The sequence below is a fragment of the Rhinolophus sinicus genome, chromosome 8 (assembly GCF_057876585.1).
Source record: "Rhinolophus sinicus isolate RSI-liver-muscle chromosome 8, RSI-T2T, whole genome shotgun sequence".
Classification (NCBI taxonomy): Eukaryota; Metazoa; Chordata; class Mammalia; order Chiroptera; family Rhinolophidae; genus Rhinolophus; species Rhinolophus sinicus.
In genome coordinates, this window is record NC_142508.1 from 2,562,648 (window position 1) to 2,579,845 (window position 17,198).

A 17,198-nucleotide genomic window follows, 5' to 3' on the forward strand; every position below is an offset into this window, starting at 1 on the left:
CAGAGAGGAGCATTTTCATCTCTGCTGAGTCAACTGGCCAGACTTAGGCATGTGGCGCTGGTCGGGAGAGCGTTAGGAATTGTAGTTTTTATGTGCCCAGAAAAGATGCTACCAGATGTTGGTGAGTTTGAGCAATGGCTTCCATAACATGGATCTTACATTTTAGCCTGGATTCGTCCTACTGAGTAATGCCACATTTGGTTACATGTCAGCATGTATGTTCACTGTCATATGAGGGGCACAGTCCTGCCAGCTGTCCCTATGGGAGGCTGGGAGCTGAGCGTGTCCTTGGGGGCCCAGTGAAGGTTGCATGGAGGAACCTGGGCTTTGCCATGAGGAGGATTTGAACGAGAAGGAAAGTGGTCCAGCTTACCGCAAGCCATCAGCATCATTTAAGCAAAGGTGAGAGGAAAAAATTCTCGTAGCCCGTCTTGGCAAACCAGGCAGGTCAGTCTTGTTCTGGTGAAATGGTCACAGAGAGGAAAAGCAGGCTGGGTCTCAGCACACTTGTGGAAACCTGCAGGGGCGGAGACGTAGGGATGGGCACAGATCAGGGTAAACAGAATGGGCCCTCTTACTGCTCCAGAGTTCTCAGCAGTCACTCAGACCTGATGGTTACAGCAAAGCTTATACCAGCATGTGAAGCGGTGCTCAATGCATGGAGGGGAAATAATTCCGACAATACACTGGAAATGTGGTGGAGGGTAAGGGACCTAACGGCAAGTAATTCCTACATTTCATTCCATGTGGGAAGACTGCAATTCTTGTGATGGTGGCAAGCTCTGTGTCTGAACTGCAAACACTCAGAACCACCACTAAGCAAACCATAAGCAGTCATATGCTCAAATGGACTATCACCACACCAAGATGTGATCTTACAAAATGTCTGTATGACCCACAGGAAGGTAAGAAAAGAGAAGTGGAGGAACGAGAAAGAGAGGGAACCACACAGAAAACAATTCAATGTTTGATCGTGAGGGTCCCCTTCCCATCTCAAGGCAAAGACGAAATGCTATCCAAGCCCAGTGCCATCGTTCAGTTCCTTGCATGTACAGACTCTTTCCTGGCCCAAGGACTTGGCGTGAGCTCGCCTCTCCATCAGGAATGCTCTTTCTTTACTGTTCCCAGAGCGGCCCCTTCCTCACCTTTCTCACGTAACCGAGCCTCCTCGAAGACGCCTTCTCTGACCATTACATAAAGTTGGTTAATCCCCACCCATTACACTCCATCACACTAACACATGTGTGTTTCCTTGACAACAGTTAACAGGATTAGCTTTTTAAACCTAAATTTTGTATCCTCGGTGCCTGCAATAATGCCTGGCACACAGTAGGTCAGGGTGTGTTTATTGAATGAGTGACTGAATGAACGTTTGACGGGCCAAGGCTGGCCCAGGTTGCTTAAATGGGTCACCTCTTGGTGACCAGCACGGCAGGGAGAGTCGGTCAGCATTGTCAGCTGTCCCTCTGTGATACTAAGTAGATTTCCAGATGATATATGTCAGATATATGTGAGTTATAAATAAAGTGAAAACCCCAATTATCTGTAGCAATAGCTTTCAAAGGTGGTCTGAAGATAAAAATGTAAACCTGAGAGAAATAGCTGTGGCATAAGCTCCCAAGAATGTGGGGTTCTGTTGCTGTTTCTCACTGAAGGGCCCCAATTCTTCCCACATTTCCTGTCACATAGTAGGTGTTCAACCATGATCGCTGAATGAGCAATGATTTGCGAGACCTGTCCGCCATGACCTGGCCAGCGTTACATCGAGGCAAGAATTGAAATAGCCTAATTTCTAATCCAACAGTCTGCTACTGTCCTTTACTCTCTCCCCAGATTTAATTCTCGGTATTTTACTCACAATAAACACTGATGGGTTTCACATTTCTTTTCTAATTCCTTTATTATATTGCCTTTTGGCTAAATTGCTATTTTTCATTAATTTTTATTAAACTTACAATGCCTTTAAAACTAAAATTAACTGCATTTTTGCTATTGCAGGAGAAAATGAAGACGTGGAATCATTTTTGTTGATGAATCAAATTTAAAAAGCCAGAGTAAGAATTTTTTAGTTTAATGAAACTGATTTTTACCCATTTCGTTGAATTATAACAATAGTCAACCCTTTTTTAATCTGGTTGTTATAGATTTTCTCTACATTATAAGAGATTACATGCTGTATTAGATGATTAAAAGCCTAAACACACACACACACACACACACACACACACACACACACACGATCCATCATGGTTTGTGTCAGATAAATTTTATAATAAAAAGGAAAAGTAAGTATAGGGGACATATTGGTAATATAATGTGCATTTTCTTAAATATAGGCTAAATTAGATTCAAGGTTGTATTAATTCCGAATGAATCTTTTTATCAGCACTAACTTAGGGGAATACTTTTCTCCTATGCAGGCTGAGTTGCTACATATACCCAGTATCCCTAAAATAGAAATGCCGTTAGCCTTTGGTGTATTATACTCATTAGGGCTTTCGCCCACGTGAGCCAGAAGCCCCGCCTCACTCTCTATCCCTTTTCTTTCCGTCCCCTGGAATCCCCACTGCTCTCTCTTTTTCTGGTAGGGAGGGGGGAACCTACAGAAATGGGAGCTTTCCCTCCAAGCCACTCCATCGTACGCCTTGCACTTGCCTTGGAGCCTGTAAATAGGCCCACGGACTCTGTAGGTGTGTAAATTCGTGCCCTCGGACAGAAGACACCAGCAGGGCGAGCCTTGTCGTGGTGTGCCTGTCCAGCGAGGTGGAAAATGAGCCTCACGAGGAGACGATGCTAGAACGTTCCAGGCGGCTGTGACGTGAAGGCTGGAGCCCTCTGCCCGTGAGTGGCTCCCTCCCCTCTGTGGCCTGACATTCCTCCGCTAGAGATGTGTTCCTTTATAGTCTAAAAGGTGACACAATGCAAAGCAAGGTCTTTCCAGGAAGGACATCACATTAATGGCGGGTGCCCATCTCGTGACTCCATTGATTCTTTTTCTCACATAGAAAATATATAAACAAAGAAAGGGTCAGGAAATAAAAAGTGGGTACCCAGTCTCCCGATAGTGGGCAGAAAGGGGGCTCCTAAGGAGACACAAAGTTGCTCATAGGAAAAGAAATGAGCGCTCCTGACCATGTCTATCACACAGCTTTCAGGAAGGGTGACTGTGGTGGAATTTCAGACCAGCTCCCCACATCGAAAAGTACACACGTTGAGGGTTCAAATGAGAACATGAACCCCTGGCAGGGTTCTCCAGGTTCCATCTCCATACCTGATGAATAATCACCTGTGGGGACGAAGGGTGCATCCTGCCACCAGCAAGTGAAGGATGTGTAGAAGGGATGGTCCCACCGTTGTCTCATGAGCCCTTCCCATTTCTGGGCCTGACTTCCTGGGCCAAAGCCACATGCGACACAGTCGGGAGGGCCATCTGGGAGGGTTCCAAGCACCCACGGCTGTTGTCCTGACCTGCAGGGTTAGCACCTTCCGTTTCAGCAGCACAAAACATTGTCAAAGCATTGCTGGTTTCATTTTCATAACAGTACGTGGCTCTTCGGACTCACGTGACGTTCCCATCATGACTGGGACATTTGAGGAATGTGTGCACGTCACCCATCTCTTTCTCTCGACTATGACTTGGCTGGTCGTGTACCTACATCCAGTCACTGGCAGGACGCTTTGGGTGGGCCACACAGTCTGCATTGAGGTCTACAGTGTTTGAAGGGGCAAATCGTTTTCAACTTTAAAAAATGGGTAATTTACTACTACATAGAGATCATCTAAACCATAACAAGGAAAGTAAACAATAAAAAGAAAAAAACGCCAAGTATAGAGATTTGACTTCTGTCTCTTGGCGTGGCTCTCCTGGTCCCAGCGGCCCGTGGCCAGTTTTCAGCACAGGCCATGCGTATGTACCGAGCTGCTGCCACCATCTTTGAATGTCCTTCCTTGTACGTTTTTGTTCTCATTTCTCAGAGCAGCAAACCTCTGCTCCCTCATCCTCCTCATCGTCGTCACTTTCGTTTTGTTTTGTTTTGTTTTTCTGGAGGAGTTGCCTCCTTTTAGAGCCACCATCCGTTCAGGGTGAAGCTGCAATTACTGATTGTAATGGGACAGCAGCCTCCTTGGATGGCTTGGAGGTCTGTCCACTCTCCCTGCAGGTTTCCACAGCTTTGCGACGGCGGTCTGTGTCCCCACAGGGTCTCGGGCTTTGTCGTGAAGTCACACTACGTGAACACCAGACAAGCCAGTAAACTGGTGCTAGGAAGGAACCACACTGCTTTTTAGCACAAATTAATATGCATCTGAAATATGTATGTCTTTTAACATAACGATAAATGGGAGGAAACAAAAAAAAGGCGTTTTCGCCCTGTCCAGCCCTAGTCTGCAAGAGGAGACACAGGTTCCCCGATGAACGACATAGGACTGGTAGAGTGTGGGCTCATGCCTGGGGTGCACTGCCTTTCCCCTGGTGGGGACACCCTGGTGGGGTGAGCTTAAGGCAACGTATGAAAGCAAACGTCTCCTTAGAGGCTGCCCGCCTGCTCTCACAATGAGACACATACAGAGTGGGTCTTCATTATTTGCAGATTCCAAATCTGTGAAATCACTTACACCCTAAAAATTATGGTGAACCCCAAAATCAGCTCTCCCAGAGTCTTTGTGGTCATTCGCAGAAATGCACTAAAAAAAGAAACTGAGTTGTCAGGGATGTAATTCCCAGCTGAGGTCAAACATGGTGACACTGCCCCTGGTTTTAGCTCTCATGCTGTGAACAAGGGCCCTTTGCTTGATCTGTTCAGGGACATGTTTTCTGCATTTCTGTGCTTTTTTGGTTGGTGACTTGGTTGTTTAAAATGGCCCCAAGCAGAGTGCCAGAAGGTGCTTTCTTGTGTTTCTAAGCTCCAGATGACTGTGACGTGCCACAGGGAGGAAGTGTGTGTGTGTGCGACAAACTGCATTCAGGCTGAGCTGCAGGGCTGTGGGTCCTGAGTTCAATGTCAATGAACCCAGAATAGGTATTAAATAAGGTTTCTTTAAACACACGTAAAAGCAGCAGCAAAGCAGGCTTACAGGACCCTCCCCTTGTATTTTCAGTTCAGTATTTGCTCATCCCGTGTTGGTGGAGACTTTATAGAATATAATTATTACGAAAACAAGACTTGAGTGTACTTCTCTTTGAGGGTTTTAAAGTCTATAGTTTGGTTTGGCTTAAATATTCAGTTCCGTGTGTGTGTGTGTGTGTGTGTGTGTGTGTGTGTGTGTGTGTTTGAAATTAAAAAATAACTGCTCATTCTCCCAAATTGCTGTGGGTAATTTAATCAACACATATTTGTGAAGGTCCTACTTTGTGTCAGCATTTTCTTAAGTTCATTGGAGAGCACGGGTATAGAAAGCATTCATCACTCTGGCTCCAAAAAGTGTCTTTTAACGCCGGACACAATACACACACAGGGAATATAATGTCATAATAGAGCTAGGAAGGGGTGCAGGAATTATTAGCTTAGCCCTGGCCAAATGAGGGGCTCCCGGGAGGATGTGGGGGCTGAAAATGGTCAGGATTTGACAGATGCAAAGGAGGGCAGTTTATTTTGGGAAGAACACAAGCAACAGATATACTATAAACATCCAGGAAAGTAAATAAGGAGAAAGTAGACTTGCAATACATGGCATATTTTAGAGTAATGTGCTGCGATTGAAAGCTAATGGGGAAAGGCTGCTAAGTTACGGCCGTTTCATAACTATTTTATTGTAATTTAAAAGTTTTGCATAAAACAGTATCTGATGTCTTCAGAGCTAATCGTTAAGTTGAAATACCTTTATATTAAGACGACTATGGACATCGAATAGTATTTTTAAAACAATACACTAGGAGCAAGAGGTGCCCTAGAATTAAATTGGTTTCCAATTGTGTTTAGGTAAAACAAAGGCTGCGTATTTACTGTTGTTATTAATTACATGTTGTGTGAAAGCTGGGCCTCGCAGCTGTCTCAATTGAGGGTGATATTTATACAAAAGCAAACTTAACAAAAGAGAAAACTCTGCAGGCTCTGGGGGGCGGGGAGCCTTCTGGGCTCTGTCCTGCCCGTTGTAGAGAAAAAGCTGCCGCTCGGTGGGGCTGATTTCATAACATGCGTGCCACCCACACAGTGTCACAGCTGAATGGTGTGTGCTAGCAGAAGGCAGGGGACAGTGTTAGTCGACCACACTGTGTAGAGTTGATGGCAGAGCCAGCCCCATGGCCCCCTGACCCTACAGGGGAAGAAAGAGGCATGCGTGCCATTGTTCTCTGATGAGTTTTGAGAGACATAAATACTGTACTTTTGCTGGGATGGAGGAAACTATTTCGTGCTTCTTTGCGCTCTAAGATTTAATTTCAAGTTGCCAAGCTCTAAGTTTGCAGAGCTGTTTAGACTCAGAGACGAGACTGGCCTCCCAGTCTCCTGATTCCCATGGATGCATTTGTTTACACTCCATTCCAGGATTTTCCTGCGGTCCAGGCACAACTTCAGGCACTCACACCTTTCATGCAATGATGGTCAAGTCTGCTCTGAACTGAGGTCTGTTTTATTGCCACGGTGACTTTGCATAATATATTTTGGGTCCTTTAGAAGTTGATTTTATCGTTGAACTCTCAGAGGATATTTTTCATTCCCCATTTATGAGCTCAGGCTGCCATAACAAAATACTACAGATAGGATGGCTTCAACAGCAGGAATGTATTTGTCACAGTTCTAGAGGCTAAAAGTCCAAGATCAAGGTGATTCTGTTCCCTGGGGAGGACTCTCTTCCTGGCTTTCAAACAGCCACCTTCTCACTATGTCCTCACGTGGCAGAGAAAGGCAGAGGAAGCGAACTCTCGGGTGTCTCTTCTTATAAGGGCACTAATCCCTGCGTGAGGGCCCCACCCTCATGACTTCATCTAACCCTGATCACCTCCCAAAGGCCCATCTCCAAATGCCATCACATTGGGGGTTAGGGCTTCAACATATGGATTTCAGTCAGAGTGAGGAGGTGACACAATTCTGTTGGAGGGGGAAGGGGACAGCACCAAGTAACCTGAGGGTACAAATATCAGCTATAATACCCAGAAGTTGAAATCAGGCATTTGGGTTATAATACATAGTATAAAGTTTTACTTACAGTCTGTGCTGTTTTTCTAAATTACATGTTGCTATTCTTTAAAGGCAAGCTGCCAAGTAACATGGGCTATTAATAATAATTGAAACAATATATGCCATGCAATTAGCTCAAACTGTCCAGGTGTAACGAAGCAGACGTCGGCCAGATGACATTACTATACAACGTCCCTAGACTTGCCATTGCAGGGTTGCTGGGTGGCTTTTCTTTCTCAGCATTTTCATGGGTAATTTTGTCTACAGATTCAGAGTCAGTAGGATCCATGGAAATCTGAGCTTAAAGTCTGGAGAGTTCATTTCAATGCACCCTTGAATATGTCCCACTGAATGTCCCCACCCTACCACTGACACCAGAAATGGCACAGCTAAACTGCAGGTAAGCAACACTTTCACGATGAAGAGCTAGCTGTCCCTTCCCCCAAACTTGAGAATACGGGTTGCGTGTCCTTACCCATTTTTGAGATATGGACCCCTTGACAGTCTAGTCAAGTCTATAGACCCACTTAAGAATGACGTTTTTAAATGAGACAAGAAGAAAAAGAAAACCATGGAGTTACAAAGGAAATGAAGTCCATTGAAATTTCAGTGATCGAAACTTAAAAAAAAAAAAAAACTGACACTGTAACATGTGATTTTTACATTAAAATCTTGTGGGTGATAGTTTCAAAGTCCTGCTGAGGGTAAATGACATCTCAAGATGTTTGCAATACCTATAACATGATATAAAATATCAATGATTTCTAATGGTAACGAAGCTAATGCAATGGGGGTTGTTGATCACATTCGTTCACCGAGGGAGATGCTACCTTTCAGTCTGTGATGAAAGGAAATAATGGTACAAGTGTTCTTCCATATCCTTCCACGGGTCCCCCGTCCCTTCCCTGCCCCATGAAATGTTCCTGTACATTCTCCAGCCTACTCCTCTCACAAGGTATCCCTCAGTTTACTTTCAGGTGAACGTAGGCCCATACATTTTATCACCCAGAGAAAGGAACCTTTTCAACAATCCCTCTCAATCACAAGGGAGATCTAATTTTCTTTTTAAAGACATGCTTGTGGTAGCCCCTGAAATCTCAGGAGTACAGCTCTGCTAGGGGTTCTTATGCCAACAATTAGCCTGCATTTGCATTAGTCCGTGTGGCCAGAGCTAGTGCACTTCCGGAAAGCTGATGAGACAGATGCAGAGGTGCGAAATTTGCAATTAGTCTGCTAGGCTGCCCCTGGCCCTGTGCAAAGCAATTCATGTAGCATTAGGGGAATGTGTCGCTTGCCCTGCCTCACTGTCTCGCTTTAGGTGCACTTATATAAAGAAGTTGTCCTAATGAAGTATCATATTATTATTGTTGTTAAAATAATAATGACATTTTGCAGTCCCTGGGCATCTCTTTGTTCCCTGACTTGGTTTGCACAGGGAAATTAAAGGAACAAATTGCCACTTAGTGCTTTTCCACCTCTGCAGTAAAAATCAGCAGGAAAGCACAAGCTCAGAATTATCAATGAGCAGATGCTAACAGGTTATGAAACTGTGCAGATCACAGCGCACGTGAATAAATGAGCCAAGTTACTCCTCTGTCAACTTAAACGTAGCTCGTGGAATTCAAAAATGGAAGTTAGGGAAACTATTTAAAATAGAAGGGAGAAATGTCTGTAATATTTTCTTTCTCCAAACTGAGCCATTCCTGGGAGAGCAGAATTACTAATAAATTTAGAAACCTTCTGTTTCACTTACCCAGTGGCCATTTTCCTCCCTTTTCTTTCTTGCTGGCAGACACTTGGCTTTCCTTCCTCCCAAGAAATGAGATTTTAGGCACTTTCACTTGTCCTGGTTGGTGGAGGTGGGGCTGGCTGAGACTGTGCTAATGCTATGAGTCCTTAAAGCCAAAACAAAATGAACTCAAAATGTAACAAATTTATATAACGCAACAAAGGTATCCTTCTCTGGCTCACATTTTAAGATTCTACTAGAATCCTACAAAATGATACAGAACAGAACATTGGGTGGCAATGTTTAACGAGGGCAGGCGAAACCCTGGAATCACCATGTAACAGGCTTTCCCTCAGACGTCAGGAAGGCAAAGATGGAGATGATTTCTCCTGCCCTCAGGAGCTTAAAGCCAGTGAGACAGACAAACAACAATCTGGTTATCGGACACTGTGATGAGGGATTTGAGAGCGGTAAGCACGGGGTGGCAAAGCCTCCACGCGGAAGTTGGCAGAAGGCTTCCTGGAGCGTGTGGTTCCAGAGGTGAGTTACAATGAACTGGAAAGCACCACCCAAACGAGGAGAGGCAGAGGGGTTTTCCATGCAGTGAGAACAGCGGAAAGGTGAGTGAGATGTGGCAGCTTAAAGAAATGACGAATTGCTTCAAATGGTCAGGGTTGTCTGAAAAGTGTGCTAGTGAATGTCTGTCATATCGTGCCACGGGGAACGGGGGAAGATGCTCTGAATATGAACACTCTGTTCTCTGAACCGGAGATTTCACGTTCCCTCTCTCAGTCTCTCTCTCTCGCTCTCCCCCCCCCCCAATAAACCTAACAACAGCATCACATGAAATGATGTTAACAGAATTATTGACGTGGAAGCAAAATCTACAGGAAGCCATAGAGAGCTGTTATCGAAAAGCAAGACCAGTTAGGGACAGAGACGATTAAGGAAGAAGGTGTAAAATTCACCCCATCAAAGTACCAGAAGGAGACAGTGAAGAACATGGAGAAGAGAAACTGCTTGAAGAGAGGATGGAAAGGAAATCTCTGTCATTGCGGAAGGACAATCTTTAGATACAGAAAGGCTGATAAGTCCTGAGCAGGAGAAATAAGGCGAAATCCGCATCTAGATATGTCACATCCAGAAAAATGTAGAGTACATGTCCACTTTTCAGGGAGAAAACACGCATTATCTACAAAGGAATGTTACCAAGGCTGAGAGCTGGTTTCTCAGCCAAACCAGCAAAGAGACAAAATGTCTCACCTGATCACTCTTTACACAACGAAACTACTTCACCAGAAAGAGGACAAAACAACTTAGTAACACAAAAAACACACTAACAGACACTTACTAAGGCGTTCCTCAAAGCACAGGTGGGTCCCGGGTAAGATGAAGCGTTTGCTCCGAGACTTAACACACTGCATCTTTCATCACGAGTCTTGCGGGGGCAGCGTGTTGGCCACTATTTAATGATGCACTTGATTTGCATTTTGGATCAAACTCCTTCTCAGGCAGTGCACAGTAAGTAAGCGTTTGCAGACCAGTGCTACCTCGTACACCACACGCTGAATGGCAGCATTCAAAAGGAAAAAAGAAAAATGAGAGGTTTGACATGTAAAAATAATGGTGAAGAAAGAAAATGGCAGAGAAATAAATAAATCTAAAGAGAACAATAAGTTATATTTTGAAGAAGAGAAAAACAAAGCTAATCTTAGAAGTCAAGCCCTTTACTAGCACAGCAGTCAGTGGTGGGCAGAGTGAAAGCATTATTCTTGGTTTAATTTGTAAATATGTTGGTTACCCTTTCAAGGTAAATATGCATGTTAAAATTCTTAGGGCTACAAAAAGATACAGAAAGAATAACATCCACACTAGTTGAGGAGACAATGGAATGTAGAAAGACAAACAACAGAAGCATACCGTACTCCAAGTTAGGAAAAATGGGAGAAAAATAGAGAAATGTAGAAAAATAGATAAATGCAGAAAAAGTACAACAAATAAAAAGAAAAAACAATATGGAAGAAATGAATTCAGACATTTTGGTGATCACGATATTAACCCAAACTCTCTAGTTAAAAGACATAAAACGTAAGAACACAAAAGACCTAAAGTCAAAAGATAGGAAAAGATATATCAGACAAACACTAATTTACTTTTACTTAGAAAAAGCTAATAAAATAATAACATATACAACGGGTGAAGCTACACTAACACCAGAGAGATACATACTTGAAGAAGGAAAGCATTTAAAAACAAAGATATTAATTATAGACGGATAGAGTGCTTCACCAAGAAGGTATAGCAATTTTAAATGAGTATCTACCTAACTCTGTCACTTCAAAATACAGAAAACAAAAATATCTAAAGAGATAAAATTTCAAAACAATCAAAGATTAACGACAAATCCACCTTTACATTGAGGTACCCTAACACCTGGTGACGGATGGACAAACGTGTTTGTCCATGTGCTTGCATGTCAGCTGTGTACGGACACCAAATGTACACTAGTCTTCCTGGGAAAGGGACCTAGGGGAGGTGGCAGCTACAGCGAGGAAATCAGAAGCACCTGTTCTTTCCTGTTCAGAAAAGAAGATTCCAGAAACGGAGGCGCAGAAGTGAAAGCCTCATTCTTGTCTTCCTAGGGTTCCGTCTCTGAGGATGGTCACCACACACATATGCACAGCAGGCCTGACACGCACTGCTGTGCTCCTATCTGAATTCCTACGGTGCCATTCCACATTTAATCGTCAGCGACTGCTAGGCATGGTTTTGTATCAAGAAATTACCAGACACCCACAGCAGGGCATGAATGGGTAACTTGTTGAGGGCAGCACACACAGGCAATGCGCCTTCCAGCAGGCACGATCGGAAAAAAGGCACAGGAGATGGAAGACGCGAGCACACCCAGCCCTTTGGAATCAGGGAGCCACTCACGGCCGCAGGGGTGTCCCTCGTATTTTATCGAACACGTACAGAGGTGTTTTTCCTTCCCTTAGATTCTGTCTTCGTCAAGTCTTTCTCCAATATTTGAATATTTAAACTGTATTACCGTCGTGTAGCAGGTAGCCACAGTCAAGAGTGAGCTCCATCCTACATGCAGCCGCCATCTGTTTCCCCACCTGCTAACTGCACTTATTCCGGCCTCGGTGGCCCTGGTGCCTTAAATCCTCACCCACGTTTCTTCCTATCGTTTCAAACATTATGCAGTTTTCAAAGCCAATGTCAAAGCCACCTGTTCCATGCAGTGCCCCGCTCAAATATTATTTCTCCATTTGCTGAATCTACATACCATTCGTGGTCCTCAAAAACGTGCAGGCATGGCAGTTTCCCAAGCTGTAGTCTTGGGTCCCAAGTTTCAGGTCCCCTGTTTAATAGTTCCTCATATTTCCCTTGGATCCTCCACAGGGAAAAATGCTGGTTGATCAACTCACTGTTGGATTGATGCAGACACCAAAATGAATTCGATTATATCCCTTGGATTCTTATAGCACGAAATTCAAAGGTGTGTTTTTTTTTATGACAAAAGATCTGAATTTCAAAGAAGGTGAATTTTGAAATTGATTTTGAAATAATTGAATGCTGTAGCTATTTCTTAAACTCCAAGATGTCTTCTGAGTTGTACAATGTTTCAGTCTTGGGGGAAAAAGTCTGTTTATTCACCAGGTAGGATCCATTACTAACTTCGTCAGAATAGATTTGTTCCCAGCCCTGCCGGCCTCTTATTTAGTTTCAAAAGTCATCGTCACAATCAACATGGAAGTCCCTTCGGTCAAGCGACCCAGGCATATTGAAATGAACACATTCGGAAAGACTTGGGAAGCCGTTTCTCCTCTTGTAACAAGGGGTGTTATGTTTGTCTTTTGCTCATAAGAAACACCTTGGGGTAGTTCAGTGAGAGAAGTGGATGTCTCGCAATAAAGCACCAAAAACTAATACAGAACAAACTACAATATGTCCATTAGGTGAACAGAAGGAACAAACAATAAGAAAAATGTCCTTTAGCTGCAGCCTAATAGAACTCCGCAGCTATCACTGCAATAAACTATGACTGAACTCATCAGGACCCGGTGACATGGGTGCAATAATAACACACCACCGACCTTGAGATCCTGTTCGGAACGACTCCTAGAGGAAAAGCATCGAGGGCATAATTCAGCCTCTTAAGAACACAGAGGCAGCTCCGTAGAAATATGGTAAAATTATTTCAGTACCCACTGCTTTGCCTTAGCGGCTCCTAGGTGCTAACGTCTCATGTTCCCCTCGTCCTCACAAGTGCCCGAGCTCTTGTTAGTCAATTACACACACGATGAACTTTGACCTTTGACCTTGGAGTTAGCCACTCACAGCTGGTCCAGGACCCAGAGCACCACAGAATCAGCTGCTCCTCACCAACATCTGTCCGTCCATCTGCTTGTCTATCTATTATCTGTCATTGATCTATTATGTAGTATCTATCATCTATGTATCTATCTATCTATCTACCTATCTATCTATCCATCCATCACCCACCTACCTACCTACCCACCTGTCTGATCACCTATCTGATGACCGCACACGGGCGTATATGGTTATGCACAGATGGACAGAAGCTGCTCTGCTGTGATGCCACTCATTTGGGGAAAGGAGGAGAATAGAAAGAGCATTTTTTAAACACACTCTCTCTCTCCCTCTCTCTCCTGCGTTCGTTAAGCCCGTGATTCCGGACTCTGTATTCACCTCACGTGACTTGTCTCCCGTACGTCCTCTCCTGACACCGGGGTCAGCCTCAGGTCCCTCCAGGAGGCCCTTGTCATCGTGCAAGGTCGCTGTGGGACCACTGGACACTCACTACTCCTTGCGTTGGCTCCCACCATCACCCAGCCTGTGGGCAAGGAACAGTGACGTGCCAGTGGTGACACAGTCATTCCAGCCACCAGAAGGACCCCGCGTGCCCGCCTGCCCACACGTGGAAGCATCCTTTAGCAGTCTCGGAGCTGCTCGTTGCCAGTCCTGATGCATTTGGTGATTAAAATGCAGTCTGTATCGTCAGCGTCTCTCCAGCGATGCAGGCGTATCAGACAGGATAAGTTCAGACAGAAAAGCCAGATTGCTACCACGGAGCTCATTGAAAGAACAAAAGAAAATGAGTTTGTAGATTTGTTGTGCTTCTAGATCATTTCTTAGGATTAAAATAAAAAACATTTGCTTAAAAAAGACGACTGTTCAAATACTAATGAAACAGATAATCGTATGTTAGGAAAACAGCTTCAGTGGAAAAGTCAAATACCAATTTGGTGCGGCTATTAGGACAGGCCTTTATTCCTGAATTTTGGAGGGTCTCTTCATGTAAAGATAATCCAGAAATAATAACTTTACAGCTTAGATACACTTTGAGAACATCCCCATGACTATTCGACAAAGCTCTTTGATGCTAATGACACATAATTTATTTGTAAATGTACTTACTGGAGGATTTGTAGCCCAGTGCTACATTATTCTTGGGATCGGCGGGATTTACGGTACCCGTAGGTGTCCCCGGGTGTTAAATACCCGAGTTCTTTTTCCTTCCTTTCTTCCTTTCTTGTTCCGATTTTCTCCTTTCTTCAGTTCACTCTTATGGGCACTGCTGTTCCCCTGCCACGCGCTGTGGGCAGCAGGGCCCAAGCAGGAACCAGAACTGCTTAAAACCCAAACTGCCGATGGTTTTAATCACGAGTTTGTAAAGGCAAACACTGAGGGTTAGGCGTCGGGGTTCACCTGCGAAGCTGCTTGGCTAGTTCTGTGTGAGCTTCTGTGGTTTTCTCTAGTCTGATTAGTTTAGTCCCTGACATCGTCTTGTCTGGCGTCTTTGTGACTGGTCGGGTGAACTAACAAGGATGAAGGACCACGATTTCACCAACCATCTCATGACTGTATGTCCGTGACGTTCTCCTTACAGCAGAAGGCGGGAAGTAAACATCTTGTAACCACTGTTATTGTTTACTCCATCATTGCTTTATGCTTACCTAGCTACCTTCCTCTGTTATCTCCGGCAAAGTGTCCTTTTGAACACTTCTCCTGGATCTTGCTTTGCAGGCAGGCCTCCAGGACACGGCTAAGACCAAGGTTTCTTGATCTTTGACTATGAGCCACATGACAACCAAAGCAACTGAAACATCTGGTTAACGCCTGCACCTACATCTCTAGACTCTATGATCTAATAGCTGAACACGTTTACGGGTACCTGTTGGTGTCATCATTCTCCCGTGTCTCCTCTACTCTCTGGGTCCTGATCTGTGGTGACCTCGCAGGGCGAGATAGAAGATGGCGGCTGCACAAGATGGAAGGTGCCTGGGTCCTCGAGCGACCGTGTGAAGCCTGGGGCTGTGATAAAAGAAAACAGAAAGGCCTTCAGTTGCCTTAAGCCACTGAGATTCGAGGACCGTCTGTGTGGAAATGGGCATATCCTGACTCCTACAGTGTACACTGGCTTTACAGTAAGCCATCTACTGGTGACACTTGGGGACACCAATTTCAGAGGGATGGTGAGGCCAGAACAGGGTGCCAATCAACTAGAAAAAGTACCTGATAAGCTTAACTGTGGAGGAAGGGAAGGATCAAGCAGCAGCCGTGTCACAGGGATGCTGTTTCTCGAAATAATTTTGTGCGCTTTCTCTTTGGTGTTTCCTGGTTTGTAACGTCCTCTCCTGGGGGCAGGGAACCCATTTGCCTCATGGAGGTTAAGGATTTCTACACCCCAGATGCAGAGAAAGAAAAATATCGTGTCCAGGTTTCGACATCCAGAATGGGATTTGGGCGTCTCAGAGCTGACTGTGAGAAAGTAGTTCTGAAAGCCAGATTTTGTGGAGAGAGAAAAGATAATTCAAAAATCACAAAGCTTTGCTATTTTCCCATCAACAGCCTTTGCCTGACAAACCTGACCATGGTGGTTACTGTATACCAAAGCCACGCTCAGCCACAGAGAAGGACATAGGCTGGAGAGGTGGTGCCTAATCAGTGCCCTTCAAGTGGCCGGTAACCCCCGTAGGTGTAAATCAGCACTAACTTGTACCCACGCAGACTCATGTTTATAGTGAAATATTTTTATCTTAACCACAACACACAAAGGAAAACCCTCATCTGGACTGCCTGGGGCTGGTATCACACACACACACACACACACACACACACACACACACACACACACACACACACACACACACACACAGCCGTGCACTGACTACCAAGCAGGAGAAAAACAGGCTGGGTCACACACCAGCTTCGTCGCCTGGGCGACGGGGTGTGGCCAGGGAAGGGAGGACTCTTACACTGAACTGAAGATTTCTGGAAATGCCAACGCTTAGTCCCTATATCTTTCCCCCTCCTTTTTGACATCTCTTATGTTGACCACCCTTCGCTGTCCAAACAACCGACGCTCTGCTCTTCTAGTTCTTGAGCCAGCCACGTCCTGCCACGAGGGTGTCCCAGAACTCTGAGGGGGCTTTCCCCACACGCGGCATTGCTCTGTGCAGGCCAGCCTCCTGGGAAGAGTCTGGCCACAGTAACTATCAGTAACGGTGAGGACGAGATGCTCTCTGCACAGGTCGCAGTGGACCTGGGTTTAATAATTCTCTGTTCGGAGTAAAAGGCGGCTGCCGTCAGGCATTCTTACCGCTGTAAGGTGGGGCTGATGGAAGGTGAGACTGGTCGCAGTCACTGGTCCGGCCAGTGCGGGAATGCTGCGAGAGGATGGCGCTGTGAAGGCCACCTGCCCTGAGGGTAGGGACGCCCTGATTATTCCTGGTCCTGCTTCCTTCCAGGGAAACCGCTGTCCCTTGTTCTCCATCGTCCTTCTCTCTGTCCTCTATAGAGTTCTTTCTTTTTCTCTGAGTTACATCTGAAGTCATGCAAAGCTGGAGAAGCTGCTGTCGAAATCCTTAATTGTCCAGCTTTCACACGACGTTCAGTTACACTTAGTCAGACTTCAGGTCTGTTTGTTCCCGTCAGTGCCTCAAACCAGTAGCTGTCCCCAAAGTTATTGCCATGTGTTCAGATTTTCCACATTTCTTGGCTCCATCGCCCCTTGTCCCCTCTCTCAGCACGGCCACGGCTACCCCGCGACAGTTAGGCTAGAGGGAGAAGCCCAGCCTCATCTGGCCTTTGCTGGAAGGCCGGCCTCGACTGCCAGCGTCACTCAAAGACCTTCTCAAGCCCCTTTCATACTGTTTGGGTTTCGAAGAAAGACAATCCTTCCAGGCCTCAACGTCCGGCACTCTGCTGTTCTTATTTGCTCTTGAAGGAAACTGTTTGGAGTAACAATTTGATAAGTGTACCAATGACAGCCTGCCCATCAGGGCTCTGTTCCTTCCCAGTCACCTCCTCTGAGGCTGCTGACG

General features: G+C 45.2%; 1 long non-coding RNA gene across 1 annotated transcript in view; it reads right to left on the reverse strand.

Annotated features, from left to right (window-relative positions):
- Positions 1-7,896: 7,896 nt before the first annotated feature.
- The window catches only part of LOC141567692 (uncharacterized), a 52,871-nt gene continuing 43,569 nt past the window's right edge, over positions 7,897-17,198 (reverse strand). The window contains exons 3-4 of the long non-coding RNA XR_016022218.1: positions 15,047-15,186; positions 7,897-10,409 (exon numbers count right to left, since the gene is read on the reverse strand). This is a non-coding gene — a long non-coding RNA (uncharacterized LOC141567692). The remainder of the gene's footprint in view (positions 10,410-15,046; positions 15,187-17,198) is intronic.